This window comes from Perca fluviatilis, chromosome 11 (assembly GCF_010015445.1).
Source record: "Perca fluviatilis chromosome 11, GENO_Pfluv_1.0, whole genome shotgun sequence".
Classification (NCBI taxonomy): Eukaryota; Metazoa; Chordata; class Actinopteri; order Perciformes; family Percidae; genus Perca; species Perca fluviatilis.
This window is the reverse complement of record NC_053122.1, coordinates 3762720-3775497: the sequence shown is the minus strand read 5'-3', so window position 1 is coordinate 3775497 and position 12778 is coordinate 3762720. Positions and strand designations below refer to the sequence as shown.

The following is a 12778-nucleotide window of genomic DNA, read 5'->3' as shown; positions in this document are numbered from 1 at the left end:
TATACTTATTAATCCAGGAAGAAGTAATATATTAATATACACAAGTACAATAACTAATTGGTTTTGATACTAATTAAAATGTTAGGTAATATTACTTTTTAAATATTAATAACTAACAAGTAACTTCTTCCACTTCCTGAGTAAGTTGTCTAAGACTGGTCACAAACACACTGAACTGGAGCTGAAGTTTCTTTTCTGAACAACACAGAGAAACAATAATAAAAGATCTGAAACAAGAAAACTATACAAATAATTAAATCAAGGCAGAAAATGCATTTCCTGCAGAAAATGCGTGTGAATGCTGAATAGCTAAATTGCTAAAGAAGCTAAGCTGGATTAATGTCTTAAATCCAAGAAGAAAGTGAAGTAGTAGTGAGGATAGTTGGAAAGTATGAATGGTTTTTAATTACATCATTAAAAGGTTGAATAACAGCACCTAATGTTTAAAGACGTGGAATATTTAAAGGTGTTTTGAAAAGCTGAAGCTAAACTGAATTGTTGGCTTTAAAAGTTCAAACGATGCCAAGCTCGATGTAGAACATTGTGAGGTCTGAATTTATTTTATAACTGAAATTATGAATTAGTATGGAAGAAAAAACATTGAACTGCATTACCTTAATAAGCTAACAGCTGAAATACATAGATAGATAGATAGATGAAAAGCTGGAAGCTAATCTACAATACTGATCAAAGTGGAAGTTCAAATAAATTGACTAAAAAGGCTGAAAGTATAAATACTTTGTATTATTTTTCAGATATATCCATGTTGCATAGAACAAAAAGCATGACCCTAACAGGCTGAGAGGTGAATATATTACTTAGAAGCGGGCTATATGCATGGATGAAATCACAAAATTAACCTATATGTGTGTTTGTGTGTGTGTGGTGTTTGTGTGTGTGTGTGTGAGACAAAAGTGTCTATGACAACATTATCGATCTCTGAGTTTGACTTTTGTCCAAGAGACAGCGGTGTAGAGACAGGAACGCACACTTCGAGAAAAATGGGTTCAGGATGTCTGTTGTTGGAGTGGCTACAGAAACCATAGGCTCCTGTTATATAAAGGGTTTTGTCAGTGCCATGGCTCAATATTCAAAAGATTTCCACAATGTGGATGAGGTTGTTATAATTGGATGGCCCCTGTATTAATTTTGAACCAGAGTAGGTTCTCTATGGATGAAGAATATGCTACAGATGAAGAGCAGACGAGGGAGAGAGGGGGCTGCGCTGCTCAGTGTTTCGTGCGGTCATTAGGCTATAATACATCCATGGTTTTGTGTTGTGTAAAAATATTTTCAATAAAACAATCGTTCTTATTTGCTCATGTCTCACAGCCCTGTGATAAGAGGAGGGAAATCCTCTGACGTGGTAACACAGCATTGTGTTCGAGGTATATCACTGGACACATCCAGACCACAGATATCTGGCAGCACAGTCGACGTCCCCTGAAAACATATTCTTTGGGCATATAGGGGCACAGCACTTACGGGCCCTCCAGCCGCTTGCTTCACCCTTCTCTCCTCTCTCTCTCTCTTTGTCCATAACGTTGTCCTCTGGCTCAAGTGAATACAGGCGGCCATCAATTATAACGACCTCATCCTTAATTGTGGTTAGATAACAGGAGCCTATGATTTCTGTAGCCTACTCTGAAACAACAGACATCCTGAACACCTTTTTCTCGAGTTGCGTTCCACTCTCCACACCGCTGTTTTCAGACAAAAAGTAACGTCCTGAGATCGAGTATATTGTCAGATACTTTCATTAACAATCTGAGTCTGTCATTAGCAAAAAAATCACTTTTAGTGCATAAAAAGCAAGACAGCACAATTGCCCCATTAGGTTACATTGAAGCTTGGTTCTCGCCGGCCCGTCATTGGGATCTCGATCAATACCGGACCAAATTCAAAGATGTTTGGTCACGTCAGTCTATTAGCAATGCATGGGGAAATGGGGTCCAGATGGGAGAAAAAAGGTAGTTACCTTTAAATATGTAAGAAGAATTGCAATATATATTAAGCAATTTAAGAAGTTAAAATGGGAGTTTTACAGCAAGGACTTAAATGAGCTTGAGTGTACTCAAAAGATGTCAAGGTTTCCTTAAAGTGTCTTTGTTGGAATAAGGATAAAAGATGATGTCTAAAGCCTGAGGAGTTGATCTATAATAACTTTTATTTAGGGTTAGCCCTTTGTGTGTGTCTGTGTGTGTGTGTGTGTGTGTGTGTGTGTGTGTGTGTGTGTGTGTGTGTGTGTGTGTGTGTGTGTGTGTGATGTTCTGTTAATGTTCATATTACTGTCTGTAGTTGCAATTCTACTGTCTGGCAAAAATGCTGCGTCATGCTTACTAATCAGTGGCCATGATTGTAAAGACCGCAGAGACCCCTTTGATCTCTGTAATCAGCTAACGACCGTATTACCTGCTGTTAGACTGCTCCCATTAACGGACACTGAGAGCGACCTGTGAAAAGAAGGCTCAGACAGCCTAAACTATAGGTGGCATCAGTGAAATGATCTCATCGTGAACACCACAAGGCCTTTGCAAACGTATTGGTATATAATTTGTGTAGATAAAAATTAAACATGAGTCGGAAATCACAGTTTCAAAATACTCTTCGTTTGCGTTTTGGCTCAAGAGAGAATGAGGATGAATAACATTATGGTCAATGAGAGAATTACCGACCGTCTGGCTGGGGGCTGACTGTGGATGTGTCTGTTGTCAGCTCCTATCCCAACTGAAGCCTTGCAGCGCCCGGAGAGTGAAGCAGACCAACCTGGTCTCCCCGGGCAGTTGCTGTAAATGTCCACGTTTTTCTTAATCTATTGATACGTGTTCCACGGAGATGTTTTTCGTTTTTTACGTGTAACTGTCACGTTATTTTTACGTGTAACTGTCACGTTATTTTTTCCGCTGTAAATGTCACATTATTTTCCGGGGAAAGGACGGAGGCGCCAAAAAGCGACGCTCCATAAGCCGGAGGCCCGAGACGCAAGGCCCCCGCTGGGGACGCCCCACAATAACGGGGATGGCGGAGGTTGGGTTTAGGAAAAAACTTACGGGGAAAGGGCCTTAAACACCGGAGAGAAAAGCGCCTTAAAGCGCCGGAGAAAGGGCGCTTTAAACGCCCGGGAAAGGGCTACTTTAAACGCCGGAGACGCCGCCACAGTAACACGCGGACAAAAACGCCACACGCAGGGACGCCATCCCGGAAACAAAGCGCCATAACGGTACGGCCCATCCGCTCGCCCGGTGAAAGTCCTGTGTTGTTTGACCCATCCACCACCCGACCAACCTCCCTACGCCGGATTTTCGGCTTTTTATATTACTCCCTACAATTTTGTTCTGTAGCCACCGAAATATGCTTCCCATTGAAATACGCTACTTACGCGTTATACGTGTTGTCCACCACGTAAAAACAACAAAACGGTCTCCGGGAACACGTATCAATAGATTCAAATAACGTCACATTTACACGAACTTCCATGAGACCGGGCTGAGCAGACAGAGACAGGTGTGCGCTAGCTGGCTAAATTGCCATTAGATTAGTTGTCTATCTATACAGTTAACATTACTGATGAATTTGTGGGTTAGCCCAGAGTTAACCGTGGTCAAAACAATCATACTAAAAATAACTGAGTGTGTTGAACGATGTTGTAATCTTGTGTTACCCACCAAGAATTAGCTAATGTTATAGACCAAGCATTAGCATTAGCTACTTGTCAACAGCACCTTTACTGTAGGCACCAAAGCACTTTTCCTCTTCGGTCCCCCTACAGGTTGGATACCATTATTCTTATGTCTCATTCGAACGAGTTAATGAACCACTGAAAACTGTTTTGGAAACATTATTTTAAGGTAGAAAAGAATCTTTAGTGTTGGATCAATCGATATTAAAATCAATCAATATCAATAAATAAGGTCTCTCTTGTATTACTGTGTTGGAAAGTGGCATGTAATCAATGACCAAAACGGTCAAAAAAAAAAAGTTGTATTATGTTTATAACTCTCCTCAACACAACAGTCATGTTAACATGAACATTAAAGAAACACATCATGGAGCTGGAATATGATACTGGTTAATAATTTGGACTGGTTCACCTCAGCAGACACATTCAACAGCAGTAAGGGTTTTTGTATCACTCAGTTTCACTGTGAGGGTACGGATGGTACTACATCTTTGGCTCTGGAACTACAGTGATTGTCACAGGTAAGAATAAACAGAGTTGAAAATGTGTTTTAATGAGGTTCTGCTGCTTCAGGCTTCACATGTTAGTTTTTTCATCATTAGAAGAGAATTCTTGCAGCCATGTAGATTGTTACATAAAAAGGTTCATAGTTCCTGAAAACATGTTTAAATCTCACTGCACAACCCCAGTTATTCTTTATTTCTGCAGGAGATTAATCTGATTTAAAAAAGTTTGAAGAAAGAAATGTTACCGTATTTAATCCCTTTCAGTTAATCAGCAATAAGATAATATATGATGTTAAACATAATCTGATGTGATTTACTGATGTGTCAGTAAATGTATTTTGTAAAGAGTATAGCTTCAGTTATATTGTTTAGGACAATTAATAAATCATTTTTAAATGCAATTGTATTTTAGATGATGGTACATTTGTCTTTCAGAGGAAGATATATTCATACATGAAGACACACAGATACTGAATATATTACAGTAAACATAACTTATGCATAATAATTTATAATTAACTGCACAAACATATTTTATGTATCTCAGCGTACATTTAATATAAATAGTATTTGATAAAAATCTGAACATTTTATTATTAAGGTGAAACTGTTGTGAAAAAAAACTGAAATTACTGATATATTGATTTATCATAAAAATCATTCACAGTTTAATGGTAAGATTTATTTGACGTTAAAATGATTTTGACAATCTTTATTGGCTCCTACACGAATAGTTTTTCATTAGTGGTTATCAAATAAGGACTAAGACTCAAATAAATTGTTATTTTTGTTATTTATAAAAAATGTATGAACACATCATTAACAGAGTCATAGATGAGTTAAAGTTCATACTGAAAATGGAGGCTGTTATAATTACAATTACATTGATTTCTATCTGTTTTTGACCGCATACATTTAAAAAATAAATTATTAAAAACTTTTTTGTTGTTATATTTACTTGCCCAACGTGGCGTTTTGCTTGCCCTGGGCCTTCAATATATATTAAAATATGTTATATTCATTGTAATATTTCAAAATTGCAAAAGTATTAAATGTGAAAGTAATTGTTATGTATTGTAATATAGAAAGAAATTGTCCATTCTATGAAGGAAAATGTCATCACTTTATTATGTTAGTAATAATAGTTATAGTGAATAGACTTTGTGCATTAGTCCATAATTGTCTTTAGTCCCCATTTAACCCGTGCTGACATGAGATGATGTGTGTGTTCCATATGAAGGTGAATCCAGTATATGTAGTGAACTTTGTGCTGTATTGATGAGTAGTTTAGTGATCAGAGTCCATGTAGTTTCCAGGATCAGACTGAATGCAGTGCTGGAAGCTGCTGGTGACTGTGTGAATGTGTGTCTGTGCTGCTTGTTGCTGCTGTCAAACTTCAGATGAGCCGGTAGTGAAGCCCGTGGTGAGCGTGTACCCAGCAGCATCCAGAGCCCACCTGGAGGGGAAGAGCCCTGCTGTGTCTGGCCTCAGCCATGTTTCCTCCTCTGGTCCAGTTCTCCTGGAAAAGACAAAAGGAGAATGGCCCTTTCGGAGGAGGCGCCGCCCCTGTTGAGGGACAGCAGCTGGAGATCAGAAAGTCGGGATGCACCGCCTCCATCTTGTTGATCCACCAGCAAGAGAAGAGCAAATATAAATACCGCTGCAACGTCCGCACGAGGGGGGACAGTGGAGGCCGAAACAGAACAAGGTAATGAAGGCTCGGTGATTGTGTTCAGCACTGACTACGTTTAAGTGCACTTAATATTCCGGTATAATCTCTTAAGCTAAATAATGAAACAGAATATTCCAGTAATATTATGGTTACATGGAGCCGGCAAAATAGGATATTTTCAATGTTTTTCGCGGTGGACTTGTTGGACAGTGCGAACACAGCCTCTAACTTTCCTTCCTTCCTCCATCTCTACCGCTGCCTTGCAAACTATTGCTTTTGTACACCAATCATAGCAATAGTAGAATTTTTGTCATGAGTGAAGCAGGCATCTCGCCGGGCAGCATTTTTCATGACACATGGGGGCGGCAAAAAGCACTCTGCTGCGTGAAGCAGTTTTCTATTATCTATAATTTCAACTCAACACTACTCACTGCTTTTCTGTTTCAGAGGTTTCTATTCTTCCACCATCACCAACATCTCTTCCACCAGCAACTTCTGTCCCGTCTCAGTACCTTAGTACAGTGGAGGCCCAAACAGTGGAGGCCCAAACAGAACAAGGTAATGAAGGCTTGGTGACGTGTTCAGCAGTGATTTAGTTTCATGTAGAGATGGTGTCAAAGAGACCAGAGGACTAACATTTCTGACTGCAACTCCAAACTTTTCACTTCTTTTCTGTTTCAGAGGTTTCTACTCTTCCACCATCACCACCATCACTTCCACCAGCAGCTTCTGTCCCGTCTCAGTACCAAGTGAAGTTGTTCTGTCTGCTGTACACCCAGCTGATAGTGAAGAGTCTGGTGTACTGCTGTGGACTCTCTCTGCTGATGAGCCTCAGAAACAAGGGACCGGCCCAACTCGAACACATGCTGACTGACTGTTTTCTGCTCGACTTTTCTCACCAACAAATCTCATAAATTCATCTAATTTATTACTTTGATCAGTAATAACAATAACATCAATTATGACGTGTTGTAGTTGTCATCCTAAACATACTTATATATATATATATATATATATATATATATATATATATATTTTATATTTTCTTTAAATTGTGACTTGTATATTGATAGAAAATGTATGTGAATTATCAGCTGTCTGGTAGATATTTTATAGTGTACAGTATTTTCTTTTGTTCTTGTTTCTTTTTAATACATTATGCACATCTTTGTCAAATTCTTTCATTGTTACTTTCTCAATAAACTGAAAAATCTAAAGTTTCTATCTTTTATAAGAACCCTCAATTTTATGAATTTGATTTCAATGATCAGAAACAGAAACAACGTCATTGGCCGTATATGTTGACACCTACAAGTGATTTGGAAGATATGAATATAAGCAAACAGCTAAACAAAGATAAAACATATATACACACAGCTGTTATATATAAGTCAGTAGTCAATATTATCCTTTCCCACACATTCCCAATATGTGGTATAGTGTTGATGAAGTATTTTCGGCTTGACATGGGGCAAAAGGAATAGAACCCAGGACTCTTGAAACAGCCGCACTTTACAACTGAGCTATCCAGGCGCCCAAGATGTCCTGAACACACGCTGACTGTTTTCTGCTCACCTTTTCTCACCTTCAAATCTTATAAATTAATCTAATTTATCACTTTGATCAGTATTAACAGATATCAATTATGACTTGTTGTAGTTGTCAACCTAAACATAAATATATCAGCTGTCTGGTAGATATTTTATATTTTTATGAATTTGATTTAAATGATCAGAAAAAGAAACAACGTCATTGGCCGTGTATGTTGACACCTACAAGTGATTTGGAAGATATGAATATAATCAAACAGCTAAACAAAGATAAAACATATATACACATATATGAATCAGTAGTAATATTATCCTTTCCCACACATTCCCAATATGTGGTATTGTGTTGTTGAAGTATTTTCTGCTTCATTAGATATCAATAGAGAGAAACAGGAAATGCAGGGTAGAGAGGGGATGACATGCAGCAAAAGGAATGGAACCCAGGACTCTTGATACATGGTGCCGCACTTCACAAGGAGAGCTACCGGGACCCCCCCATTAGTTGTATCATGTTAACATGATAACATGGACGCTCTGGTTGGGCTTGAAGATGAGATGCAGATGTTTTTTGAGGTGGTGAAACAACAAGATGACTTCTTTGTCTTTGTGGTTTTTGTTTTGTCACTCTGATCAATGATAACGGATGTACCGCTTATTGTTGTAAATACTGCTCTCAAGTTAAATACTGTAGAATCATAAAGTATTATAATAAACAATAATGATACATTACTACACATTCTTATACATAATTTCAACTGTTTTGTGAATTTGGCTTTAGTAGTAAATTAATAATGATTCATGATTTAAGTCGAAAATATGAGAAAACACTGGCAAATACATACGTCCTTTTCATTTTTGCTGAAAAATAAACATGAATTTGCTTTAATCTTAAAAATAAGCAGAACTATATTTTTTAAACATTGGATTTTTATTCTGTTTGTCAATAGGCCTGCAGCACATGGTCGTTTATATATATTTTTTATTTACTAAATATTTTTGAATATGAGTTATTATATGAGACATTTTTCTGAATACTGAGCGCTGAAATCAAACTCCAGTTCCTGGAATGATCCTTTAACCAGAGTGGATGGTTGTAACTGTCATTGTGTTGTTAATGTGAGAAAGGCTGCAGAGCAGAAACCCACACAGCCCGTCTGCTGCAGGAAAGGAAGTGGTGATTCACTGTCAACAGTTTTTTATGATTTCTAATAACCACTGAGAACAGATTCATATCTGCTGCTGCTGTAAACACTCAGGAACTCCTCTTCCTCTTTGCAGCTGTGTGTCTTTTCTCTTGTGGTCTGGAAGCCTTTTTTTCCACTGAGCCCTCTACCCACACACAGTTTAACTGAGCCCAGAGAGCAACAATGATGACCCACCTGGAGGTCACGTCCATGGACTTTATTTATGGGGATTTTAGCCATCAAAGGTGAACTTTACAGTTTACACTTGGATTTGATGAAAGTCCTCATACAAACATGACAAACAACTCCAAAACAACACATTGATTGTTTTCAGATCTGATGTCTCAGTGGTTAATGTCTGCACTGCAAATAAGGCATCTTCTTATTAATTATGTGCTTTTTTGCATACATACAATGTTGTAAAAGTCAGACTCTGAATGATATCTGAACAAAGATACTCTGAACAAAAACTTCAGGATATAGATAGGAATGAAAGTGTAAAGATTGGTTTATGTAAGTGCTACAGAAGTGGAGATTTCTGGCTCAAAGTATTAGAAAAAAAACCTTTAAAGATAAGGATTCAAAAATGTTGACATTTTGATTACAGGGTTATTATATTTTTTTAAGAATTTTTTTTAGGCACTTTTAGGCCTTTACTTCCACAGGACAGATGAAGACATGAAAAGGGAGAGAGAGGGCGAATGACATGCAACAAAGGTCAGAGCCGAACCCGCGGCCGCTGCGACGAGGAGCAAACCCCTACATATATGTGCACCTCCACCAACCGAGCCAACCCGGCCACACAGGGTTAATATTTTAACTAATAGATATCACCATGAAACTCCCCAATTGATTACCCACATTAAGACAATTAGTTTTTGTATTACGAGTTTTCTGAAATTTAGTGTTTAATAATGTTAATGTATGAGTAATAATTGTGAGGTCTGGACTGTTGGTTAGACAGAACAAACATTGTGAAGAAGTCACTTTGGGCTCTGGGTAATTTGTGGTGAACTTTTCTCACTATTTTTACAAACCAATTAATCAATTAATGAAGATAATAATCAGCAGATGAATCCAGAATGAAAATAATCATCAGTTAAAAGTTCAGAATGAGCTCCAGCTCAACCAACTCCAACAGTAAAATCCTGCTGTTACATTAATGCTGAGTATTAATAATCTAATATATAATATTAAAACAGTCACAGGGGACATTTTATCTTTCAAAACTACATTTCACTGATGATACTTACAGACTTTCACTGAAGGAACATTTTCAATGCAGGACTTTTACTATAACAGAGTATTTGTGCTGTGTGGTATCAGTACTTTTACTGCAGTAAAGTATCTGAATGAAACTACTGTTGTTACTAAGTAGAACATTTCCTTCACACTGCTGCCCCCTAGTGTCTGCAACAACAAACTGATTCACACACACAGCCTTTACTGTAAGGGTGAATCCCAAGTCTCTTATTTGATATCTCCTCGGTCCTCGCTGGAACCAGAAGTTGTTCTGGCTCTCCTTCATGAAGGCCGTCTCAAAGCTCTTATTCCTGCCCAGAGGAGCGAGGATGGAGGAGGGATCATCGTGGAGCTATGAGCGAGGATACAGAGAGCAGCCTTCCTGGAAGCCGTGCAGCTGAAAGCCGCTGCTAACTCCGCCCAAACAGCTGACAAATTCACGTTACGCTTTAGAGGAAAGGACGTCTCATCCTTCTAAAACACATTTCCTTGTTTCCTCTCTCCTCACATCTCTCCCATGCTTCCTCTGTGGGATGGGAAGGAAGGAAACAAGTGAAGGAAACGTGGATACAATTTAACAACCTGAGACCTATCCCAAATACTACTATTACCAGGCAATACTACTACTACTGTGGCTGCTGCTGCTCCTAATACTGATAGTTATTTCTACTTATGGGCTGACACTCACTGACTTAATGTTATATATAGCTATATGTACGTTTTATTTGTTTCTGTATTTATAGTTTGTTTATTTCATCCTAGCAGAACACTTATTGAAGTATGAATAAACGTAGTTGTAACATTTATACAGATAATGGGGTAGTAGAACCTGTGACTTATGTTCTGGGCTACACACATCACTTCAACAAGTCCGAAAAGTAGAAAGAAAAGAGAAAGAAAAGTCCGTTTCACAGCCGCTGTGGTCTGTGCCCCTCTCCTGCCTGAGCGCGAGTGATTGGCAGGAGATCAAAGCGATGACTCTCGTCACCGATTGGTTGATCATCTCAAGGGGGAGAGCGAGTGTTGCTATGGTCTTTTTTACAATTTGAATATGTTTTACTGTACGCACCATCAACCAAAACAAATTCCTAGTAAGTGCTACTTACCTGGCAATAAATCTCCTTCTGATTCTGATTCTTATCTTCATCTCTTCCCATTCAATTATTTTATAGGATGCAAGAATGCAGCAAAATAAATCTAAACTAGATTCAGTTTACCATCAGCAGACCCAAACACAATCTGGGGATTTTTGAGTTTTGTTTTTACTGTTTGTTCTGCTTGCGTTGGAGATGTGATAACATTCTGAGATTTATTTTATTAAATGTGTTTAAAATCTGTGAAAAAGCAGCTGAACTCTGCGTCTGCAGATTCAGCGTGGCCCTGACGATCACTTGTGACAAAGCAAAGATTACTTTTCTTTATCAAGTCATCTGCTGATTTGGTCTATAAACCATCAGTAAAAAGAGAAAGATAGTAGCAGATTGATTTTCTATCGATTGACGAGTCAATTAATGGACCAAATATTGCTGCTGCTGCTGCTATCAGGAATCAAACTTTGACTCTGACTTTGTAAAACACACAACTGCTTCAAACTAGTGAAGTCATAGTTGTGTTTCTTCCTGTTTTATTTTGTCAGTTCATTCCCTGTGTTCCTGTTTCCTTGTTATTTCTTCATGGTTATGTTTTCCCCGTGTTCTTTCTGTGTTCTCTGTTTTGTTTTCCTACTTCCATCCTTGTGTAGGTTTTCATGCTTCAGTTGTGCGGAGGCTCCACGAAGAGCTCTCTCCGTAGCCTACATAAGTGGCCTGATGTTTATACTTGTGCGCTGGTGTGTGCGTCGAACCCCATGTGTGTGTGGGGGGGGAGTGTGTGGTAGAGGGAGAAGTGAGAGAGTGCCGGCGATTAGCTTCGGAGCGAGTAGCAACTCTAGAGTCATAGTGAGAGAAACAAAGTGTCTCCTCTTTGTTTTCTGACCACGTTGGGAAATCTGTAGCAGGAGAAGTTAACCCTCACGTTGTTTATGGAGAAGGAGAACCAGGAAATGAGTCGGGGGAAATGCAACGCTACCAAGCCACGTGTAGTCACATTTTTCGAGAGGTGCACGTCAGGCTACGGACCCTGCGCCGTCAATTCGACGCACAACTATATAAAGGCCTTTACTTCCTGCCTTGTGTGTTTTACCTCCTTTGTGATTGTCTGTTCATGAGCCCTCATGTCACCTGTACCTCGTTACTACCCTCGTTATCTTGTGTATTTAGTCTCTGTGCTTTTGTTATATTAATACGACTCCAAACACATTTTTCTCAAGTGTCCAACCCTTCTTTGGATCTGTGGCCCAGTCGGAGGTCAGCGGGCCGAAACCAAACCGGACTCCACAGGAGCACAAACCTGGCGACAGCAGAGTGTCCTCACATGATACACAGGCCTAGATTTATCAAGCCGTTTGCGCCTGTTTCCAGGCGCTAATTGGTCGCAAAGACGGACGTAACCGATGCGGGCTATTTACAAACAGGGCGCACTTGGGTAAAATCGCAGATTGTCTGCCACATGAGCGAGAAGAGACAAGTTGCGCTTTCAATATGCGTTCGTGGGAGGGTCGTGGGGAAAGTGGGAGTTCCACCCAAAAAGGTGGGAGGATAAGCGCAAAGTGCCCCTAATTATATATTCCGTGGTATTTACAAAGACTGTCAGTAAGAGCGCGCCTCTATTCTGCGAGGGAAATTCTCCGCCTCTTAAAAGCAGGTCTAAACCAGCCGCAGTCGAGTTTCCTCGTAGACCTTTATATGCTGCTGGTGAAATGGCAACAGCAATTTGAGCAAGACGAAGACATAGGCGAGGCTGAAAATAATTTTAACACAAGAATCACACTTTGTCAGTGAACACAACATCATTTAGCGTTACAGATCAAGCAGCCGTGCAATATTAGAGTTACTGGAAGAAATCAA

The 12778-nt window shown here is 39.1% G+C and overlaps 1 pseudogene; it reads left to right on the top strand.

Annotated features, from left to right (window-relative positions):
* The first annotated feature begins 4046 nt into the window (after positions 1-4046).
* LOC120568527 lies at positions 4047-6771 on the top strand (annotated as a pseudogene).
* Positions 6772-12778: the final 6007 nt, after the last annotated feature.